The sequence below is a fragment of the Syngnathoides biaculeatus genome, unplaced genomic scaffold, assembly GCF_019802595.1.
Source record: "Syngnathoides biaculeatus isolate LvHL_M unplaced genomic scaffold, ASM1980259v1 ctg69_pilon_pilon, whole genome shotgun sequence".
Lineage (NCBI taxonomy): Eukaryota > Metazoa > Chordata > Actinopteri > Syngnathiformes > Syngnathidae > Syngnathoides > Syngnathoides biaculeatus.
The window spans coordinates 1-17,872 of NW_026907532.1; the positions used below are offsets into that span (position 1 = coordinate 1).

The window sequence follows — 17,872 nt, forward strand, 5'->3', positions numbered from 1 at the left end:
AAAGAGCCAAATGCAACTCGAGAGCCGCGGATTGGCCACCCCTGTTTTAGACAGACCACTTTAAATTATTCAAAGCCAGAACAAGGAAAGAAAAGCCCCAAAAGTTTTTTTTTTCATGTACACATCGAGAATACAGTTTTATTTTATTCTTAAACAAGCAATGCATTGTGGGTTAATTCTAAAGATTGAGTCTAAATCGGTGATAAATCGGTCATGGAGGGTGAGGACTGACTTCACTGAAGGATTTTAAAGACTTATCTGAAATCATAGTTCCAATCAAAAGACAGAACTTTCACCTATGTCACGAGTCCGGACTGTGTGCACGTTGAAACCGCTGAACTGGTGACTTCACGAAGAAAGTGCCCACCACCCCACAATTAAGAAACCTACAGATTTGCTCGTTAAAAAGCTGGTTAAAATTTCCATTGGGAGTGAAAATATTTTCTCGCTCTTTGTATCAAAATTAGTGTGGTGTGCTGTGTGTGTTTGTGCACCAGGTGAATCGTTCATTATTATCATCATCATGTTTTTACCTCAAGGAAAAAGAATGTGAAGCAGGACAAATCACGGAGACCACCATCTTGTTAAAAAAAATGTGCATACACGAAGTCTTACAGGCAGGTTGTCGTGGCCGAGTGGTTAAGGCGATGGACTAGAAAGCCATTGGGATCTCCTCGCGCTGGTCGAATCCTGCCGACTTTTGTAGCACAGCGGCAGAGCGTGCAGATGGAGGGTGGCAAGAGATAAGAGTCAAATATACTTTGACAAATTGGAAACGAGCACAACGGCACCAATATTCAATATTCAACCACCAGAGCTCTGCAGATCGAATGTCTGTACATTTGATTATTCCATCGAAAATTGGATAATAATTGATGTTCAGTTTGTCAACAAAATGTGCATGTACATCGTAGGTATTATTACGATTAAACTCCACTTGGAGTCGCAATTCTCAACACTATAATATCAGTCATCCGTGACCAAGTGTGAAAGGTACTTCTACGACGTGCTCCACATTTGTCAGGACTTATTTCGTCATCTTTAATCAGACAAAATACATCTTGACCACATGAGATGGAGCATACCGCGACTTCGAGTACCTTGGCCTGGCCGACCGCCTTGAAATCCGGGACCATGTCAACGAAAACCAAGTGGACCCTCTCTGAGGTGTCGTGGATGCTGTACTTGAACCTGGGCACCAGCATCTCCAGCATGGGATGGCTTTGCACATTGACTATGGACAGATATTGAGGAGAACAACACTGCCGTTAATACATGAAGGCTTGGGGAAGCCTTTAATAATTCGGAAAAAAAAAGAAAAAAAACTTCAATTCAAATAAACATACTGAGACATATAATTGGTTGATGGGAAATGGCTCTGTGGCGCAATGGACAGCATGTTGGCCTATTAGATTATTGGTGTAGTAACTCAAAGGTTGTGGGTTCAAGTTCCACCAGGGTTGGTCTTTTAGTAGGAAGAATACCTTGTGTGCTTTGGTGGGGAAAATGATCAGTCCAAACTTTATGTGCATCTTTTCAGCCAATTGCTTGGAGCTTCAAGAAGCAATAAAGTTTTTCAGCCAATTTGATGAAACTTCATGAAGCACTGAATTTCTCAAAAGTACGACGCCCACGAGCAGTGTCTTCTTTGGGACACGGATAAATTATCCCAAAAGTCAATGTAGTCAAGTTTCCATGGTGGAAACACACAATGATTGTCTTAGAATCCAATTCAAAGTTCCTGATAGGATACTCGTGGTCCAGGAGCATGCGAGAATTGGGAGTACATGCAGGATTGGGGAAATTTTGGGAACATGGAGTGTCAGCATTAACAAGACATCCGGACAGAAGCACTTGGCCTGCTACGAATTGCGCATTGAGTCTGCTTGGTCTGAAGTGCAAAGTGCAGGACTGCTCAAGTCTAAATTTTGTTGTGTAGTAATCATGTAAAAAAGAAGACTGCGGTAGTGGGGGTAATACTTTAAAGAGGCCCAGGAAACTTTGGGTTGGGGTTATCAGATCATACTGCTTATGGGATTTGGAATCTTTAGTTTTCTAGACCTACAAGTACCTGGTTCTTGTCCTGTCCAATCCTGTCCTATATTGTCCTGTCCTTCCTTCACAGGGTGGAGTACAACTACCCCGTACATCACTCGAATTTAATCACTGTCACCGCACTTTACAATGTCATTGTAATCTACATTGTCTTTAACTTTACTGCAACTAGTATCCTGTCTTTTGTCATCTTCACATTCTTTATTATTTAGTCATCTTTTGACTGTCTCTCCAATTTGCTTTAAAACTTTGCTTTCGGACTCAAATTTTCACTAAGAATCCATGAGATGCCAAACAAGAAAAAATATAATGAGTACAAAGAACTTTTTTTTTTTTTTTACTTTGCAGAGAAACACTGTTAATAAAAGACAAATTGTACAATCAATTCAAATTTGACTGTTGGAAATTGACCCAAAAATCAAAATAACAGATGAGAAGAAAAATAAAATAACATTTTACAGATTGAAAAAAACATGTAGAAACTAAATAAATTCATTTTATAAAAGAACAAATCAAATGAATAATTGCAATGACAAAAATCCCAAAAGAAACTGACTGATGAAAACCATGCAAAAAAAATGTGACAAATGTACACAAACATGTATTTACACTAACCAGCACAGCGGTTCTGTGCTTGGGGAGGTTCTCCTGTTTTGGTTACCAGCAGAGTTCAAATGGATTCAGCAGTTGTCATTCTAATGTCGATATTGCGATGATGATTGACGTTTCCTGAGTGGATGAAGTGTTCATATTTTTCCTGCTTTAGTTTTTTTTCTCCTCCTCCTTCTCCTTCTGGCTCATGGGTATTCTGGTCTCCGATTGGAGGTGGGGTTCATATCCCACTTCTGACAAAATATTTATTGGGGCCCCATCTCTCAGTGGTGAGATCATTGGTTTGGTTAACCAGTGGTCGTGAGTTTGTTTCTCACTGGGGCCTCCACTCCACAAGAGGGGTTGTGGCAGGAAGGGCATCTCGTGTGAAAACTGTGCCAAACACATATGGGCGTTCATCAGAGACACTGTTGCGACCCCTAATGGGACAAGCCCAAAGAAAGTTTTTTGACTTTCAAGAAGTAAGAAGAAATACATGGGAGCATACCTGCTAATTTGTCTGTTTCTCGCTGTTCACGTTTCACAGAGCCACAGCGCCAACCCCCGGTGGATCGCTTGTGGCGACTCAGATTGTTCTAGGTCTGAGGCCAGTACCACAAACTCACACACAGTGATGCAGTCTCAAGCGCAATGAACAGGCCACTGACAACAGAACGCACAAGGCTTCAATGCCTGGCCTACTTGGCGTCAATGAGGTGCAGGTGAGGAGCTGCAGCCTCCTCAGCCCGAGTGCCATCCAGCCTTGCCAAGAGTGGATACGAGAGTGCGTGGCACAGTCCACACGGACTCGGGAAGGTGAACTGGGTGAAATAAAACAAGGCTAGACGAACAAAACAATAAGACAGACTAATGTTACCGCACACTTTCACAGTAAAAAGTGAAGGATTGATCACAGCTTAAATAATAGTTCCAATAAAAAGAAAGAACTTTCAACTATATCTGGAGTCCAGACTGTGTGCCGTTTTAACGGGCTGGACTGGTGACTTCTCGAAGTCAGTCCCCATCACCGCACGCTTTAGAAACCAACAGATTTGCTAGTTCAAATGCTGGTTAAAATTTTCATTGGGAGTGAAAATATTTTCTCGCTCTTCGCATCAAAATTAGTGTGGTGTGCGCCAGATGAATAATTTATCATCATGTTTTTACCTCAAGGGGAAAAAAAACGTGCGGCATTACAAAGCACGGAGACTGCCATCAGGTTAATAAAAAAGTGCATACACACAAGCCAGCTGTCAGGTTGTTGTGGCCGAGTGGTTAAGGCGATGGACTAGAAATCCATTGGGGTATCCCCGCGCAGGTACGAATCCTGCTGACAATGTACAGGTGGTCTTTTGGTTTGGGATGAGTTCAAATCATGTGGTCAGTGGTGGGTTCTGCACAAAGATTCTATCATGACCTGTTCCAATGCAGTGTCACTCGATGGAAAACTGGAAATATGAGCATGATATAGTGATGAGAGAAATTTCCATTCTTACATGTCACATTTACATTTTCTTACATTTTTGTGTGCACGAGAACATTAATTCCTAATACAGTATCACATCAAATCAAAAGTTATCCTCAACAGTACAGAAGATATACAGAAGTATCAAGTTGTTCCGAGACAATATACGAGACAGTACAAGACAATCCAACATGACAAGAAGAAACACACACCAATAAGATGATGCAAGACGATAAAAGACTTCGCAAGACAAGTCAACAAAACAATCCAATCGAGAACAATCCACAGCACTATCAAGATGATAAAACAATGTGGAGTACAAGACTACCCGACAGTGCAAGATGATACAAGCGAATCTGATGGGAAAGGACAATCCAAACGGATTCTCGAATCCATATGAGGCACTATCGAGACACGATGATTTCGGACAATCGTACAATCCAGCCATACAAAACGTTTTAACACAATACAAAACAATCCACATCACAAGGGACCCCAAACGGACCTCTTTCCAACAGACCTTTCAAAGGACATTTTGTCAATACTGTATGTATCACATTGTTTAACCAAATAGTCTACTTTTACACGCTCATACATTGATCAGAAGACAACCTTCACGTCTCGGGGGGTACCATTAAGAGGGTGCGAGAGTTCAAGTCATGATGGTTCTGAGGATAAATGAATGCTAGTGGGTGGCACGGTGGCTCTGCTGGAAAGCGTTGGCCTCACAGTTCAGAGGTCCCGGATTCAATCCCGGACCCAAATGTATGGAGTTTGCATCTTATCCCCGTGCCTGTGTGGGTTTTTGTCCGGGCACACAAGTTTCCTCCCACATTCCAAAAACACGCAACAATAATTCAACACGAAACTCCCCCTTGGTGTGTGTGTGGCTGTTTGTCTTGATGTGTGAGTATATCATATAAATAAACAGCAAGAGTAATGCTAAGATTTCCAGTTTTCCATCGAGTGAAACTGCATCGGAACAGGTAATTGTCCCGGAACCCACCACTGACCTCATGATTTGAACTAATCCCAAACCAAAAGACTGCATCTTCGTTGTCAGCAGGATACGAACCTGCACGGGGAGACCCCAATGGATTTCTAGTCCATCGCCTTAACCACTCAGCCATTACAACCTGACTACAAAATCTTTGTCTGCATTTTTTTTTTTAACCTGATAGCGGGCTCCATGATTTGGGTGTTTGTTGGCTTTCAAGAAGACATTGTCAGTGACAGTGACAGTGGAAATAAAAAGTGACAACAAAAACAAAAATACAATTTTTCTGATGATGGTGACACGGTAGATCAGCTGCTTAGAGCAGTGGCCTCACGGTTCTGAAGATGGGGGTTCAAATCTCGATCTCACCCGTGTGAGGTTTGCATGTTTTCCCCGTGCCTACGTTGGTGTTTTTCCGGCCATTCTGGTTTCCTCCCACATCCCGATAACATGCAACATTAATTGGAGTCTCTAAATTGCCCGTAAGTGTGATTGTGAGTGCAACTGTTGTCTGTCTCCATGTGCCCTGCGATTGACTGGCAACCAGTTCAGGATGTACCCTGTCTCCTGCCCGTAGACAGCTGGGATAGGCACCAGCACTCCTGGCGACCTTCGTGAGGATAAGCGGCAAAGATAATGAATGGATGGAAATTATGCTATGGCTTGCTCCACATAAACTCTATAGTACGTCCATGTCGAACCTCTTGAGACTTTCATACAGTACCACCAGAAAGATTTCACACCCCTTCACATTTTGCTGCGAGATTTCATCAAAAGCTGTTTTGAAGTTTATCTTAAAAAAAAAAATCTTCATAAAATATAAAGGCAGTCGTGTTTTCAGACATTTGTCTCAATTTATAAATCAGGTAAATATTCAAACATAATGCAATGCCACTCAAACTTAAGCTCAGGTGCATCTGATTTCCACTGATGATCCTTGAGGTCCCTCTCCAACTCGATTGGAGGCCACCTGTGGTCACTTCACTTGACTGAACATCATTTGGAAAGGCACACAGTTGTCTAGATAAGATGCAGCTAAGGATAAGCGGCACAGAAAACGGATGGCTGGATCTTCAGCATCTGGCTGCGCTTTTCTGAGAAACCACCTGATGACCCTGTAGGGGAAACAAATTCATGACTTCTCTTTTTTTCTTCAAGTGGTAGAGTGAATTCCTTCATTCACTCTTGGCATTATTTGCCTTTGGTGGACTGGTGTTTTTTTTTAAGTGTTCAGTGAGGAAGCAGAATAGAAACAGGACTACCAAAGTCAATTTAATGTTTTGCCACACATCAAGGGAGAACGCTGGAACACACTAATCTGGAAATTCTTCCAGTTTTTTTCAAAAGCACTCGTCCCAACAGACTGACAGCCACATCTCTTGGAAAGTGTCAGGGGCGTGGCCAGGCCGCAGCTCCTCACCTGCGCCTCATTGATGATAATAGATCCTTTTCACGTGATGTCATGTTTTGGTGACCACGCCCACTGGGCGGCAAAAGTACAATACGACTGGTGTGTTTTTGTGATGTTTTTGTGAATATTGGCTTGCTTATAAGCATCTTATGGCCTTTTCATCGTGGTTCTTTCATTGTGTGGCTTCTTGTTGCAAGAACAGACAGAAAAAAGGTTCTGACACTCCAGGCGTTCTTTACCTTTTGCTGGGCATTCAGCTAATTTACTGGGGTATCCTCCACACTTGTTACATATCTCTATGGAGGTCTTTGGGCTGTCAATATACCTACGAGCACCCGCAGTGAACCTTTGCCTTCCAGGTTTGCGGTGGCTAACGTGAACCTCGTGGCTGTCGCTAGCCATAGCTTTTCGCGGCACTTTTGCTAACTCTTGGGAGCGGGCTATGCCGATCGCTTTTTTCGAGCGAAAAGTATGCGGCCTCTGACCATCTCATCGCTGTTTGTGTCGTTACAGTCTTTAATCAACAGCCTGAGTTCTGTCACAAAGTGCTCACATGACTCACAGTTACCTTGCGCCTTCTCGTGAAACTTATATCTCGCAAATATGGGCTTTGCTTTCGGTAATCAGAGAATTTTTTTTGGTCACAACGTTTTCGCAACTTATCTTCATCTCTGGTCAGTGTCCATGGAATTGCTGACATCCCGTCCTTTTTCGCCGATCCACAGCAGGAGGAAATTGCACTTTTCCTCTTCAGCTCTGTTTTTAAGCGGCCTCGTGAACAAGAGTTTGGCCTGTTGCTTGAATATCTGCCACGCATCTGGTAAATTGGGTGAGTTGGAACACCGAACGCCTCCTCATCGTCTTCGTTTGTTTTTTTTCTTCCCTGTGAGTCCGTAGTTATGCTTCCGTCACTCTGACGCCATGTTATGATCTTGCTGTTGTGTTATTGAATAACGTAGACCTGAGTCCAACATGGGTGATATTTATGTCACCCCCCCTCCCCAACCTCTCCCACTGACATCGACACAATGCTCTCAAGTTTCATATGTGGCTTCTTTCTTTCTTTCTTTGTTCCTTTTATTCCTTACACCAGCACAAGTGCCTCAATTACTTCTGGTTACAGTGATCAAAGGCTAACCGTAGCCAAAACATTACAGTATACATTTATCGCTTCCTAGCCATAATATGTAGACATGATCTTCCCGTCCAAAACAAACAAACACGTGGTCAGCGTGACGTCAGTGAAAAGTATTCGGAAAGACATAAGCCTTGTGGTTTGCCTTGTCAGTTGTGCTTGCGACTGTTTCTGAAGTAAAATTACAATGTTTGTGTTCATTTTTTTTTCTCTTCATCTTTTCTGTGAAGCTAAAGTATTGAAAAAAATCTTTTTGATGATCTTTTTTATTTTGTGATGCCAAAGAAGTGAAAAAGAATATTATTTCTCTTTAATCAGCGGATCAGATGTCAACTGGTGTGACTGATGACTTGATAATCGATTGGTGCTCTGTCTGTCCTTGACAGAACGTGCGCAGGTGTCCTCTTCTCAGCGCAATTTGTGTCCAAAAGAGAGACATTGCCAGTGAATTCAATTCTCATGACTTTGTTCCTTCTGCAGAGGAACGCACACATCGTTGTGTGTCATGATGCAAGCTTTTGGTTAGTCTATCTCCCTCGTTACAGTGTTCGTGTGCCACTTTAGTCATTTCTTGTTTTGTTCATGTTCCACATTTTGCCTCAGTTATCAGACCTCGTTTCTGGATTTTGGGACTTTGCCTTTTTGCCACGTGTTTTTTGAGCTTCTGCCTTTTTGGACTGCTTCCATGTGTACGACATCTGAAAGAATCAAACTACCCTCAAAAATCATGTCCCTGCGTTACCCCTTGCTGCATACTCGTGACAGGAGGTTTCATTGTTTATGAAGATTAATTCAAGTTTTCAGTTAATAGTTTTTACATTGTTATTAGAAAGTTAGTGTCCATGGTTTTATTTCTGTCACATTCCAAATTCAGTTATTCAGGTAAAAAAAAAAAAAAAAAAATCTGAACTAAAATGCTAAAATCTCATTCTGTTTTTATGTTTTATTCATTTAATTGTACATGCAGTAAAATGACACAAATCCAGGCTGACATTTTGAGGCTCAGCTGTTGAAGGGTGAAATCAATGCCAAAATACTCCTCAAATAAAACGTATGTACCGGTACTCCCTAATATTACATTATTTCTGCTAAAGCAAATAATATGGATTAGAGGTACCTTTTTGTGGTGTGAAAGACCCTAAAATGTAGTGAAATGCTCACATTTGTTCCCCTTAATTGGGAATTTCCAATCTCTGTTTCCCTTGACATATGTGGACTCCTAAATTACTAAGCAGTAATCCAAAGGTTGTGGATTCAAGTCCCACCAGAGTCTCTCTTTCCCTGGCCAAATGAAGCACTGAAACTTTGTGGCCTTTATCCGTCCATTTCTGGAATACTTGTCTGGAGTCTTTTAAGTTCATAACAATAATAATCATGGATGTCAGAGTCACCACAAACCTGACAATGAATATATATGACAAAAGGGTCAAGCAGGGGTGCTTAATCCGTCGATCGATGGTGAGGCCTTTTTGGTCGATCGCAGGATTGGTGAGGCATTTTTGGTCGATCGCAGGATGGCATGCCAAAAAAAACAGCCAATGTTCTCTTAACTAACATAATTACAAATGTTACAGGACTTATGCAACCCATCAATGTGTTTTATAATGAGAGCGTCCACCACCACCGCTGCTTTACTGAGCAACACAGTCTGGGCAACGTCGCGCAAAGACGAGCTAGACATGCTGCTTGTGTTTACTTTTGATATTAATGGAGAAACTTAAAAAAGAAAAAGTTATTTGAAGATGCAATGGCTGTCAGAGTATGTGAATAATCTAAGAAAAAGTGGTTAAACTCGACAAGTGGGAAAGGTCTGGTCTGTAGCCAGCCAAAGTAGAAAGTGCAGGATGAGATGGTGTGTAATCAACCTGCCTGATCCAGGATGAAAGCAAAGACAATACAGTGCACAAAAAGCAAATCCTGCATTTTAAATATAGGAGGCAACATAACATTAACCTTAAAACTGTTTGGGAGCATCATTCATCTTTCAACATGTCTCACTAAAAGATATTCTGCAATCAATAATTCAGTTTTATATCAAGAAAAACAGGGATATCATTGTGGGTTTAAAAAAAAATGAAAAAAAATGGAAGCAACCTTTCAAATTTGTAGTTTATAGTTTGCTTGGGTGCCCTGCGATTAGCTGGAAATCAGTTCAGGGCGTAAACTGCCTACTGCCCGTTGACAGCTTGGATAGGCTCCAGCACTCCCCGCGACCCTTGTGAGGATAAGCGGCTAAGAAGATGGATGGATGGATAGTTGGCTTGGTTTGGTTCGCAATGCATTTTTTTGTTTGGCTTCACTGTGACGACAGTGGGACACGAGGAGAGAAAAAAAAATGTTGGCAGCGGACAGCATGAAGCCAACTAAATTCATGCGCAATTCAAAGAGGTTCCACCCCAGTCATGCTGATAAAACGATGGATTATTTTCAGCGAAACGTCTCGAATATTGCTCACAATCATCCCGCCTTGTGAAAGCTACTTCAGTAAACGAGGGAGGACTCTTAGCATCATACAAGGTAGCGTACCAAATTGCTCAGTGCAAAAAAACTCCACATCATAGCAGATATATTATTGTTTTAAAGTGTTTTATATTTTGTGCTCCTGAGTTAATGTTGCTGAACAGAATTTGAAGTTATTATTCATTGATTTTATTTTTCACAATCGAATGGTGCAATAAGTCGGTCAAAAATGTTTATTTCAGGCAAATTGATGTGCTGAAAATATTTTCTGTTACAGACTGCCGATGTTCATAAAGTTGTTCTCTGTTGTAAGTTGAACCATGTTTCCCATTAATTTTTTTTCTTTAATGTTAATAAGGATACAATGTCATGCAGAACTTTACTTATAATAATTTTATGGACAAATGATATTTATAGTCACAGTGGAGAGGTACAGGTACCCTTTTGCTGTGTGAATCTGTCTGTTGGAATAAGAGTTTTTGACAAAAACTAGAGGTATTTCCAGATTAGTGCATTCCAGCGCTCTCCCTTGATGTTTGGAGCCTCCAAGCAAGGACATGTTGATGAATTACTCTGCTTCCTCACTGAACACTTCAAACACTAGTAGCCGACCAAAGAAATAACGTCAACAGTGAATGAATCCATTTCAAGACCATCTGAAGATCCATCCATCGGAAACTATTGACAACACTGACTTTTTCTTTAGAATGGAAGCAGACTGCCTCGTTGATGAAATACGATTGGACAGCTCCATCTTCAAGGCATTAGCCTCAAATGAAGAATCACTGTTGACTCAATCACAACAATTACTGATTTTATGAAATATGTGTTACCTGGTTACTATCCTGGAAATAATTTTTTATTCATATTTGTCAAAATGATGCAGTGTCAATCACAACAAACTGTCACCTGACAATGAAACATATTGTATTCATCTGCCTGGCCTAATTAGCATCAATGAGGCGCAGGTGAGGAGCTGCTGCTGGCCCTTGTTTGAATTTGTCATGTGGAGGTGGGTTGTTATTCGACAGAGGAATTTGGCTCACCTTTGACCTTTGGCTCAAGGCTCTTGTTGATCCCAACCAACCCTGTCGTACTCATCATAAGGACACAAGCTCAAGTACAAAGAAGACGCAAATCTTTACGGGACTCTTTATTCCTTCATTTTTTTCTGTATGTCTTTATTTATTGATTACATTTTATTTCAGGGCATATTTTTATCACTTTTTTAATGCTGCAATGAACATGCTGTAGGTCATACGTAACTTTGACTTTCCATGTCGGCCGTCAGGGGCGTGGTCAGGAGCTCCTCACCTGCACCTCATTGACACTGATTAGGAAATGCATTGAAGTCTTGTGTGTCGTGTTGACAGTTGTTTGTTGTGCTTTGCGTTTTGTGAGTGAATCTCCCTTGTTTCAACTTTTCTGTGCCACTTCCGTCAAGTCTCGTTCTTGTTTCACATTTTACCTCATGGATATCGGACTTCGTTTCTCGCTTTTGGGATTTTGCCTGTTACCCTTGTGTTTTTTGTGATTCCTTTTTAGATCGCTTACCCATGTATGACCTCTGACTGAATTAAACTACCCTTGATAATCATTTCCCTGCATTTGGGTCCCGTTCCTTACGCATGCTCATGACAGTTGTCATCGTTGTGTATTAGGATTCATTCAACTTTTCAGTTCATCGCCTGTTTTTGCATTGAGAAAAAAAAGATTCGACATGGTTGTATACCTTTCACATTTCAAATTCACAGTTATTTGTCACGAGCAAGCAACATGGTGGAGGACCCAAAGGCAGTCACACTGGAGTCGCTCTTTCATCATAAAAGTTGTGTTTACATTCATGTTAGAATTTGGGGAGCAACTTTTAGGTGCATCCATGTTGGTGAAAACGACATAGTGGTTGCCAAAGGAAGCACGGAAGCTTTGGGGCCTTTCTCCATCCCGTTTTATGGAATATTGTGTCTGGAGTCTTTTTTTAAATTCATAACATGTCAATCATGGATGTCAGAATCCCCACAAACCTGACAATGAGTATCCATCCATTTTCGTAGCCGCTTATCCTCACAAGGGTGCTAGAGATTTTCCCGGCTGTCATCGGTCAGGAGGCGGGGTACACCCTGAACTGGTTACCAGTCAATCACAGGCCACATAGAGACAAAAAGCCGCACTCACAATCACACCTAGGGGCAATTTAAAGGGTCCAATTAGTGTTGCATGTTTTTGGGATGTGGGAGGAAACTGGAGTGCCCGGAGGAAACCCACGCAGGCACGGAGAGAACAAGCAAACTCAACACAGGCGGGTTTGGGATTGAACACAGGACCACAGAACTGTGAGGCCGACGATTTACCAGCTGATCTACCGTGCTGCCAAAAGCTTTCTTTCGGCTTGTCTCGTTCGGGGTCGCCACAGCGTGTCATCTCAAATGACCGCTCATAGTTGTTTGGCACAGTTTTTACGCCGGATTTCTGCCACAACCCCTCTTGGGGAGTGGAGGCCCCAGTGAGGAAAAACTCCCCAAAAATGGTCAATCCAACCAATGCCCTCTCCACTGAGTTGTGGGGCCCCAAGAACTGTGTCAGAAGTGGGATTCGAACCCACGCCTCCATTTGGAGACCAGAATACCCATTAACCAGATTGAGTTTAGTCCTTGAGTCTGGCACCTTAGACCGCTCGGCCCTCCTGACACTGACTTTGTGAAAGCCAACAAACACTGAAATCTACTTAAATATCTCCAAAATACTGAACTACTCCCTAAATTGACCAGTACCAGGTGCTGTAAACATTTTGTCAAGTGGAAACAGAATCATATTTTAAGTAAATATTTAGCCCCTTTTTTTATCTGGAGCTTCCACTTACAGCCATACTGCCCTGAGAATGCCCAATCTCGTTTGATCTCGGAAGCTAAGCAGGGACGGGCCTGGTTAGTAATTGGACGGGAGACCGCCGGCGAATACCAGGTGCTGGAAGCTGCTTCTGTGACAACAAGATCAGTCTGTGTCAATGGCAAAGTGAGACGGGATTGCTCAGCGTTGTGAAAGAAGGAAGTGGAGCAGGAGGACCTCGGCACGGAGAAGAGGTCCCCCCTCCGTCTCCCTTCCATGGTCACCTTTATTAGACCAGCTCAACCCAATCTATCAACCAATTAAATAAATCTTAGTGTTATTTAAAAAAAAAATGCTTCATCTCAGCTTTGGTGATCAGTCAAAAGTAGTCACCGTGGCCAAAACCTTGCATCTCGTCCATCCATCCATGCATCCATCCATCTCAATTAACTGTCTTTCGATCCATCCATCCATTCATTCATCCGTCCCTCCATCCGTCTGTCTGTCCATCCAACTCAATCAACTGTCTTTCTATCCATCCATCCATCTCAATCAACTGTCTTTCTTTCCATCTGTCCATCCCTACCTCCATCCCTCTATCCGTCCATCCATCTGTTCGTCCCTCCGTCCATCCATCTCAATTAACTGTCTTTCGATCCATCCATCTATTGATTCATCCATCCCTCCATCCGTCTGTCTGTCCATCCATCTCAATCAACTGTCTTTCTATCCATCTGTCCATCCGTACATCCATCCCTCTATCCGTCCATCCATCCATCCATCCATCCATCCAACATTGAGAGTAAAAAACAAGAGGTCGTTACCGCTTGACGATTTCTGACCATACGCTTCGGTATGAATAACGAACCCACTTCAAAACCCTGTAAATTTCCATTCTTCAGGAATAAAAGTAACAAAAATAAAAAACGCAAATTGACAAAAGGTGGTGAGAGTGAAGCCATGCATTTCTTTGCACTTCTCCAATATATGCGCTGCACCTTCACTGAGGATCGATCACCGATCACCTCCCAGTAATTTTCTTTGGTTCTTCAAAAGGGAAGCAGACTGCCTGTTTGGTGAAATTTGATTGGACAGCTCCCTCTTCAAGACATCAGCCTCAAATGACTGGTTGTGTAGAATCATTGTTGACTCAATAATAATAATAATTACTGATTTGGTTGAACATCTGTGATCTGGTTAGGATCCTAGATACAATAGCTTTTTTATTTATATTTGTCACAGTGATGCAGTGTCAAGCTGTCCATTGCGCCACAGAGCCAACTGTTTGCAGGCTTTTCTACAGGAGGTTCTGAATGAAATTGAACCTGCATATTTTCTGTTTTTTTTTTTTCTTTTTGAAGGGATTCAGGTATGAATGACAGCGTTGTTCTCCTCAATATTTGTGCACAGTCTTGGACAATGTGCAAAGCCATCCCATGCTGGAGAAGCTGGTGCCCAGGTTCAAGTACAGCAGTCACGACACCTCGGAGACGGTAAAAATGTAATAGATCAATAAATACATCAAAAAATGAAGGAATAAAGTCCTGTAAAGATTTGTCTTCTTTGTACTTGAGCTTGTATCCGTATGATGAGTACGACAGGTTGCTATCTCTTGCTAGGAAGCTAGGAAGCTGCCACGTTATCTAGGGCAGAGCAAAGCATTTCTTTATTGGAAGCAAATGTATGAGAATTATGTTCACAATTATTCCTACATTTCCCCCCTGTTTATCCTACATTTGCTACCACATTTTCTAGAGCAGAGCAAAGCATTCTTCATTGCAGGCAGAGACAGTAACTGAATTGGAGGAGAGCAAAGCATTTCTTCATTGCAGGCAGAAACGGTAACTGAATTGGACCAGAGCAAAGCATTTCTTCATTGCAGGCAGAGACAGGAACTGAATTGGAGCAGAGCAAAGCATTTCTTCATTGCAGTCAGAAGCAGTTAATACTATTTACAATTATTTGTACATTATCCTCCTGTTTATCCTACATTTGCTCAAATCCTTAAATCATCTAATAGATCACCCTTTCGGCTTACAGTCGGAGGAAAATATAGCACTAATTACTTGTAATCTTCTGGATCAGAGAACAGGTCTGGAAGAGAAGTCATAATGTCATCATCGTGCTCAACAATATCACTGTCATTATTATGTTGTGCCAATAGTGGATATATTTCTGCCAATTTTGAATGTGTCGGGGCAATAGCAGTGGTTATAAGTTGGTTAAGTGATGCCTTTATGCAGGGAATACAACAACATCCACACAATGCAATAATAGCTGCAAACAGCGATAGAAACTAGGACAGAGAACACCAAATTTTTAGATTTGCCAATTTTTTATTTATTCCCCCCCCCCCACCACCACCACTCAGACCTGGCTGATGTGTTAACACCAGAGTGCTCCTTCATCTTGTGGTTCAGGGTGTGGAGGACTTGAATGGCCCTTGTGCGTGACCCATCAGGTGCTGTGATATTTGGAATAAACAACAAAGGTCACCAAACATTGAGCAGTCACCACCCTTTTCGGCCAGGAGCATGTCGACCGCTATGCGGTGCTGGAACGTCATGAGTGAGGTTGCAGCTGGTTGTTCCCTTATGGCAATAAAGCCTGCTTCCATATAATTACCTAGTTTCTGTACATTGTAATGTATGTAGTTGATTCTGTCAACATTTTTATTCAGAGTTATCCAAAACAAGATGGATTCCCATCCTGCAGCAATCTCGTTAACCAACTTATACTCAACTAGTACGCCGTTGGGATGCCATTTGCATCAATGTATGTCAGATCTCCATCTTTCCAAGAGGACATTCACCTTCGGGAGAACCCAAGGGGAGGTCCAAAGATGGATGCGGCCAATTGTATATCCTCTGCTTTGGATGGAAACACAGTCACAGATAAGAGCAGTGATACTAGTGTACACGTTCCTGCTGCATTTATCAGTGTGTCATACAACTTTTGACCAACACGCCACCACACATCGCTGCATGGGAGCAGTGGGGCAGTTTGCAGATGGATATCATGACACCATGTTTTCTTGAGAATTCCCACCTTAAAATATGTCCCTGTAAAGCAAACACAGGAGAAATTCGCCAATGAAACATTAGTAGAAAATATCAGTTTATCATTTACTGCCTTCGTTGTTGGATAAATCACTTTTCTATTTCTGACAAGTGGTGTTAGGAGTTGTTTTAGTCATTACCTCCAGGGTACATTGTGTTGGGATTTCTGTTGGAATGACACGCATTAGTGGCCCAGGGCCCATGCATGTGATGTAACTATAGTTTACCATGTTAGCTGCATTCTACATTAATAACAATCAGTTTTTTCCTATTTGTAAAAAAAAAAAAAAAAAAAAAAAAGAAAGAAAAAAATGTTCCTCAGGCTTTTTCAGTTAAAATACTCCCTCCATTGTATAGGTACTCTTTTGTATGGCATTCGGGTTTAAGGCAGCATTAAATTGGCAAATGGTGAGAAGAAAATGGGGGTTTCCTGTAGCATAAGCCCATCGATGGAATCCCCAGCAACTAGACTCTGCCAAGGAATTGAAAAAGTGATTCATTGGGAGGCACACATGGAGTCTTCCCCTCATGCCTCGGTGACTCCGTATAGTTGTTTATCAATGTTATTAGAAATTATGTTGTGCGTCTTTATCTTATTTGTGGTAGGCATAGTTGACTGAGTATAATTATTGGTTCTGTTATGTATTTTTGTCAGCTTTACAGGTGTCCAAAAGTAGCATATGAACAAAAATATCTTTACGGCTGTCAATGTTGCAGCCCAACATGCCATCATATTATTTAGCCATTTTGAAGTCATGTCGACGAAGTCACCCCTAAATGAGTCAAATGTCTTTTAAATCTTCACCAGCCTTCAGGTATTTTCAGATACTATAAATCTGCACCCACCATATGCTGGACTTTGCTCACCTTTCCCTTTGGGTGACTCAGCTGAGATGACACTTTTGTGTAAGGTGCATCCACGTGTTTCTGCTATTTTGTCCATGTCATTCAGCTCTTGCTCAGTCTATGCCAATGTTCAGGTAAAACTGCATGTAAACCAGATGTTAATTCATAAACAGACATAGGATGAAAAGACAAATGGCAGTAATAAAGTTATTAAAGCACAGTAACTTGTTACATTTTTTTTTTCTGATGGTGTAGTGCAGGGTGTCAAACTCATTTCTCTTGCGGGCCACGTTGTAGTTCGGCTTTCCCTCAGAGGGACATTTTGAGTAAAGGAAGCGTGGGATCCATTCCCGCTCAGGGATGATGTCGACATCTGCACTCCGACTGGCTGGCGACCAGTTCGGGGTGTAGTCTCCCGCTGCCCGAAGTTAGCTGGGATTGGCTCCAGCTCTCTCTCCAAATAAATGCAGAAGGGTTGCGTCAGGAAAGTGTTTAAAAAAAAAAAAAAATCAAAAAGACTGTTACCGCTGCACCACCAGGACAATGGTACAAAAATGGTTTTACACAATGCTGGAAAATTTCCTAATTTGTTTCCCATTCCTATCAATTTGATGCATGTGAAATTTCCTAGTGACACGCCGTAAGAAAATGTTTTTTTTTGTTTTTCCAAAGAAGTTAATGGATACACAGAATCCCAACTTTTTTTTTTTTTTTGCATTCGTTATCAATTAATAGCACTTATGTGTGGATCTGTGCAAATTGGACAAGTTTTTTGTAAGTAGTTATCCAATTTGTTTTTTTTTTTTTTTTTGAGAGGGGGGTGGTTCCCACAGGTACCACTCGAAAAGAAAAATTAAAATAATGGATAGGGTTTTCATCCAACCCCCAACAGCAAAATTTAACTATTCAGTCACCATCTTGAGAGCAGTCTCACTCCCCTGTGTAAGTGGACTACTGCAACGTTGGCAGTGAGAATGAGAACAGCTATCTTACAAGTGGCCAATAAAAACAAATTTGTTTTTAGTGT

General features: G+C 41.7%; 3 non-coding genes and 1 pseudogene across 3 annotated transcripts; 2 read left to right on the forward strand and 2 right to left on the reverse strand.

Moving 5' to 3' along the window:
* The first annotated feature begins 3,903 nt into the window (after positions 1-3,903).
* trnas-aga (transfer RNA serine (anticodon AGA)) lies at positions 3,904-3,985 on the forward strand. The gene has a single exon. It is a non-coding gene; the product is annotated as a tRNA-Ser (tRNA).
* Positions 3,986-5,165: 1,180 nt separating this feature from the next.
* Positions 5,166-5,247, reverse strand: trnas-aga (transfer RNA serine (anticodon AGA)). Its single transcript has one exon. It is a non-coding gene; the product is annotated as a tRNA-Ser (tRNA).
* A 7,444-nt stretch (positions 5,248-12,691) lies between these two features.
* On the reverse strand, positions 12,692-12,802 carry trnal-caa (transfer RNA leucine (anticodon CAA)). The gene is made up of 2 exons: positions 12,765-12,802; positions 12,692-12,737 (listed from the first exon to the last, which is right to left on the reverse strand). It is a non-coding gene; the product is annotated as a tRNA-Leu (tRNA).
* Positions 12,803-12,968: 166 nt separating this feature from the next.
* On the forward strand, positions 12,969-13,087 carry LOC133497298 (5S ribosomal RNA; annotated as a pseudogene).
* Positions 13,088-17,872: the final 4,785 nt, after the last annotated feature.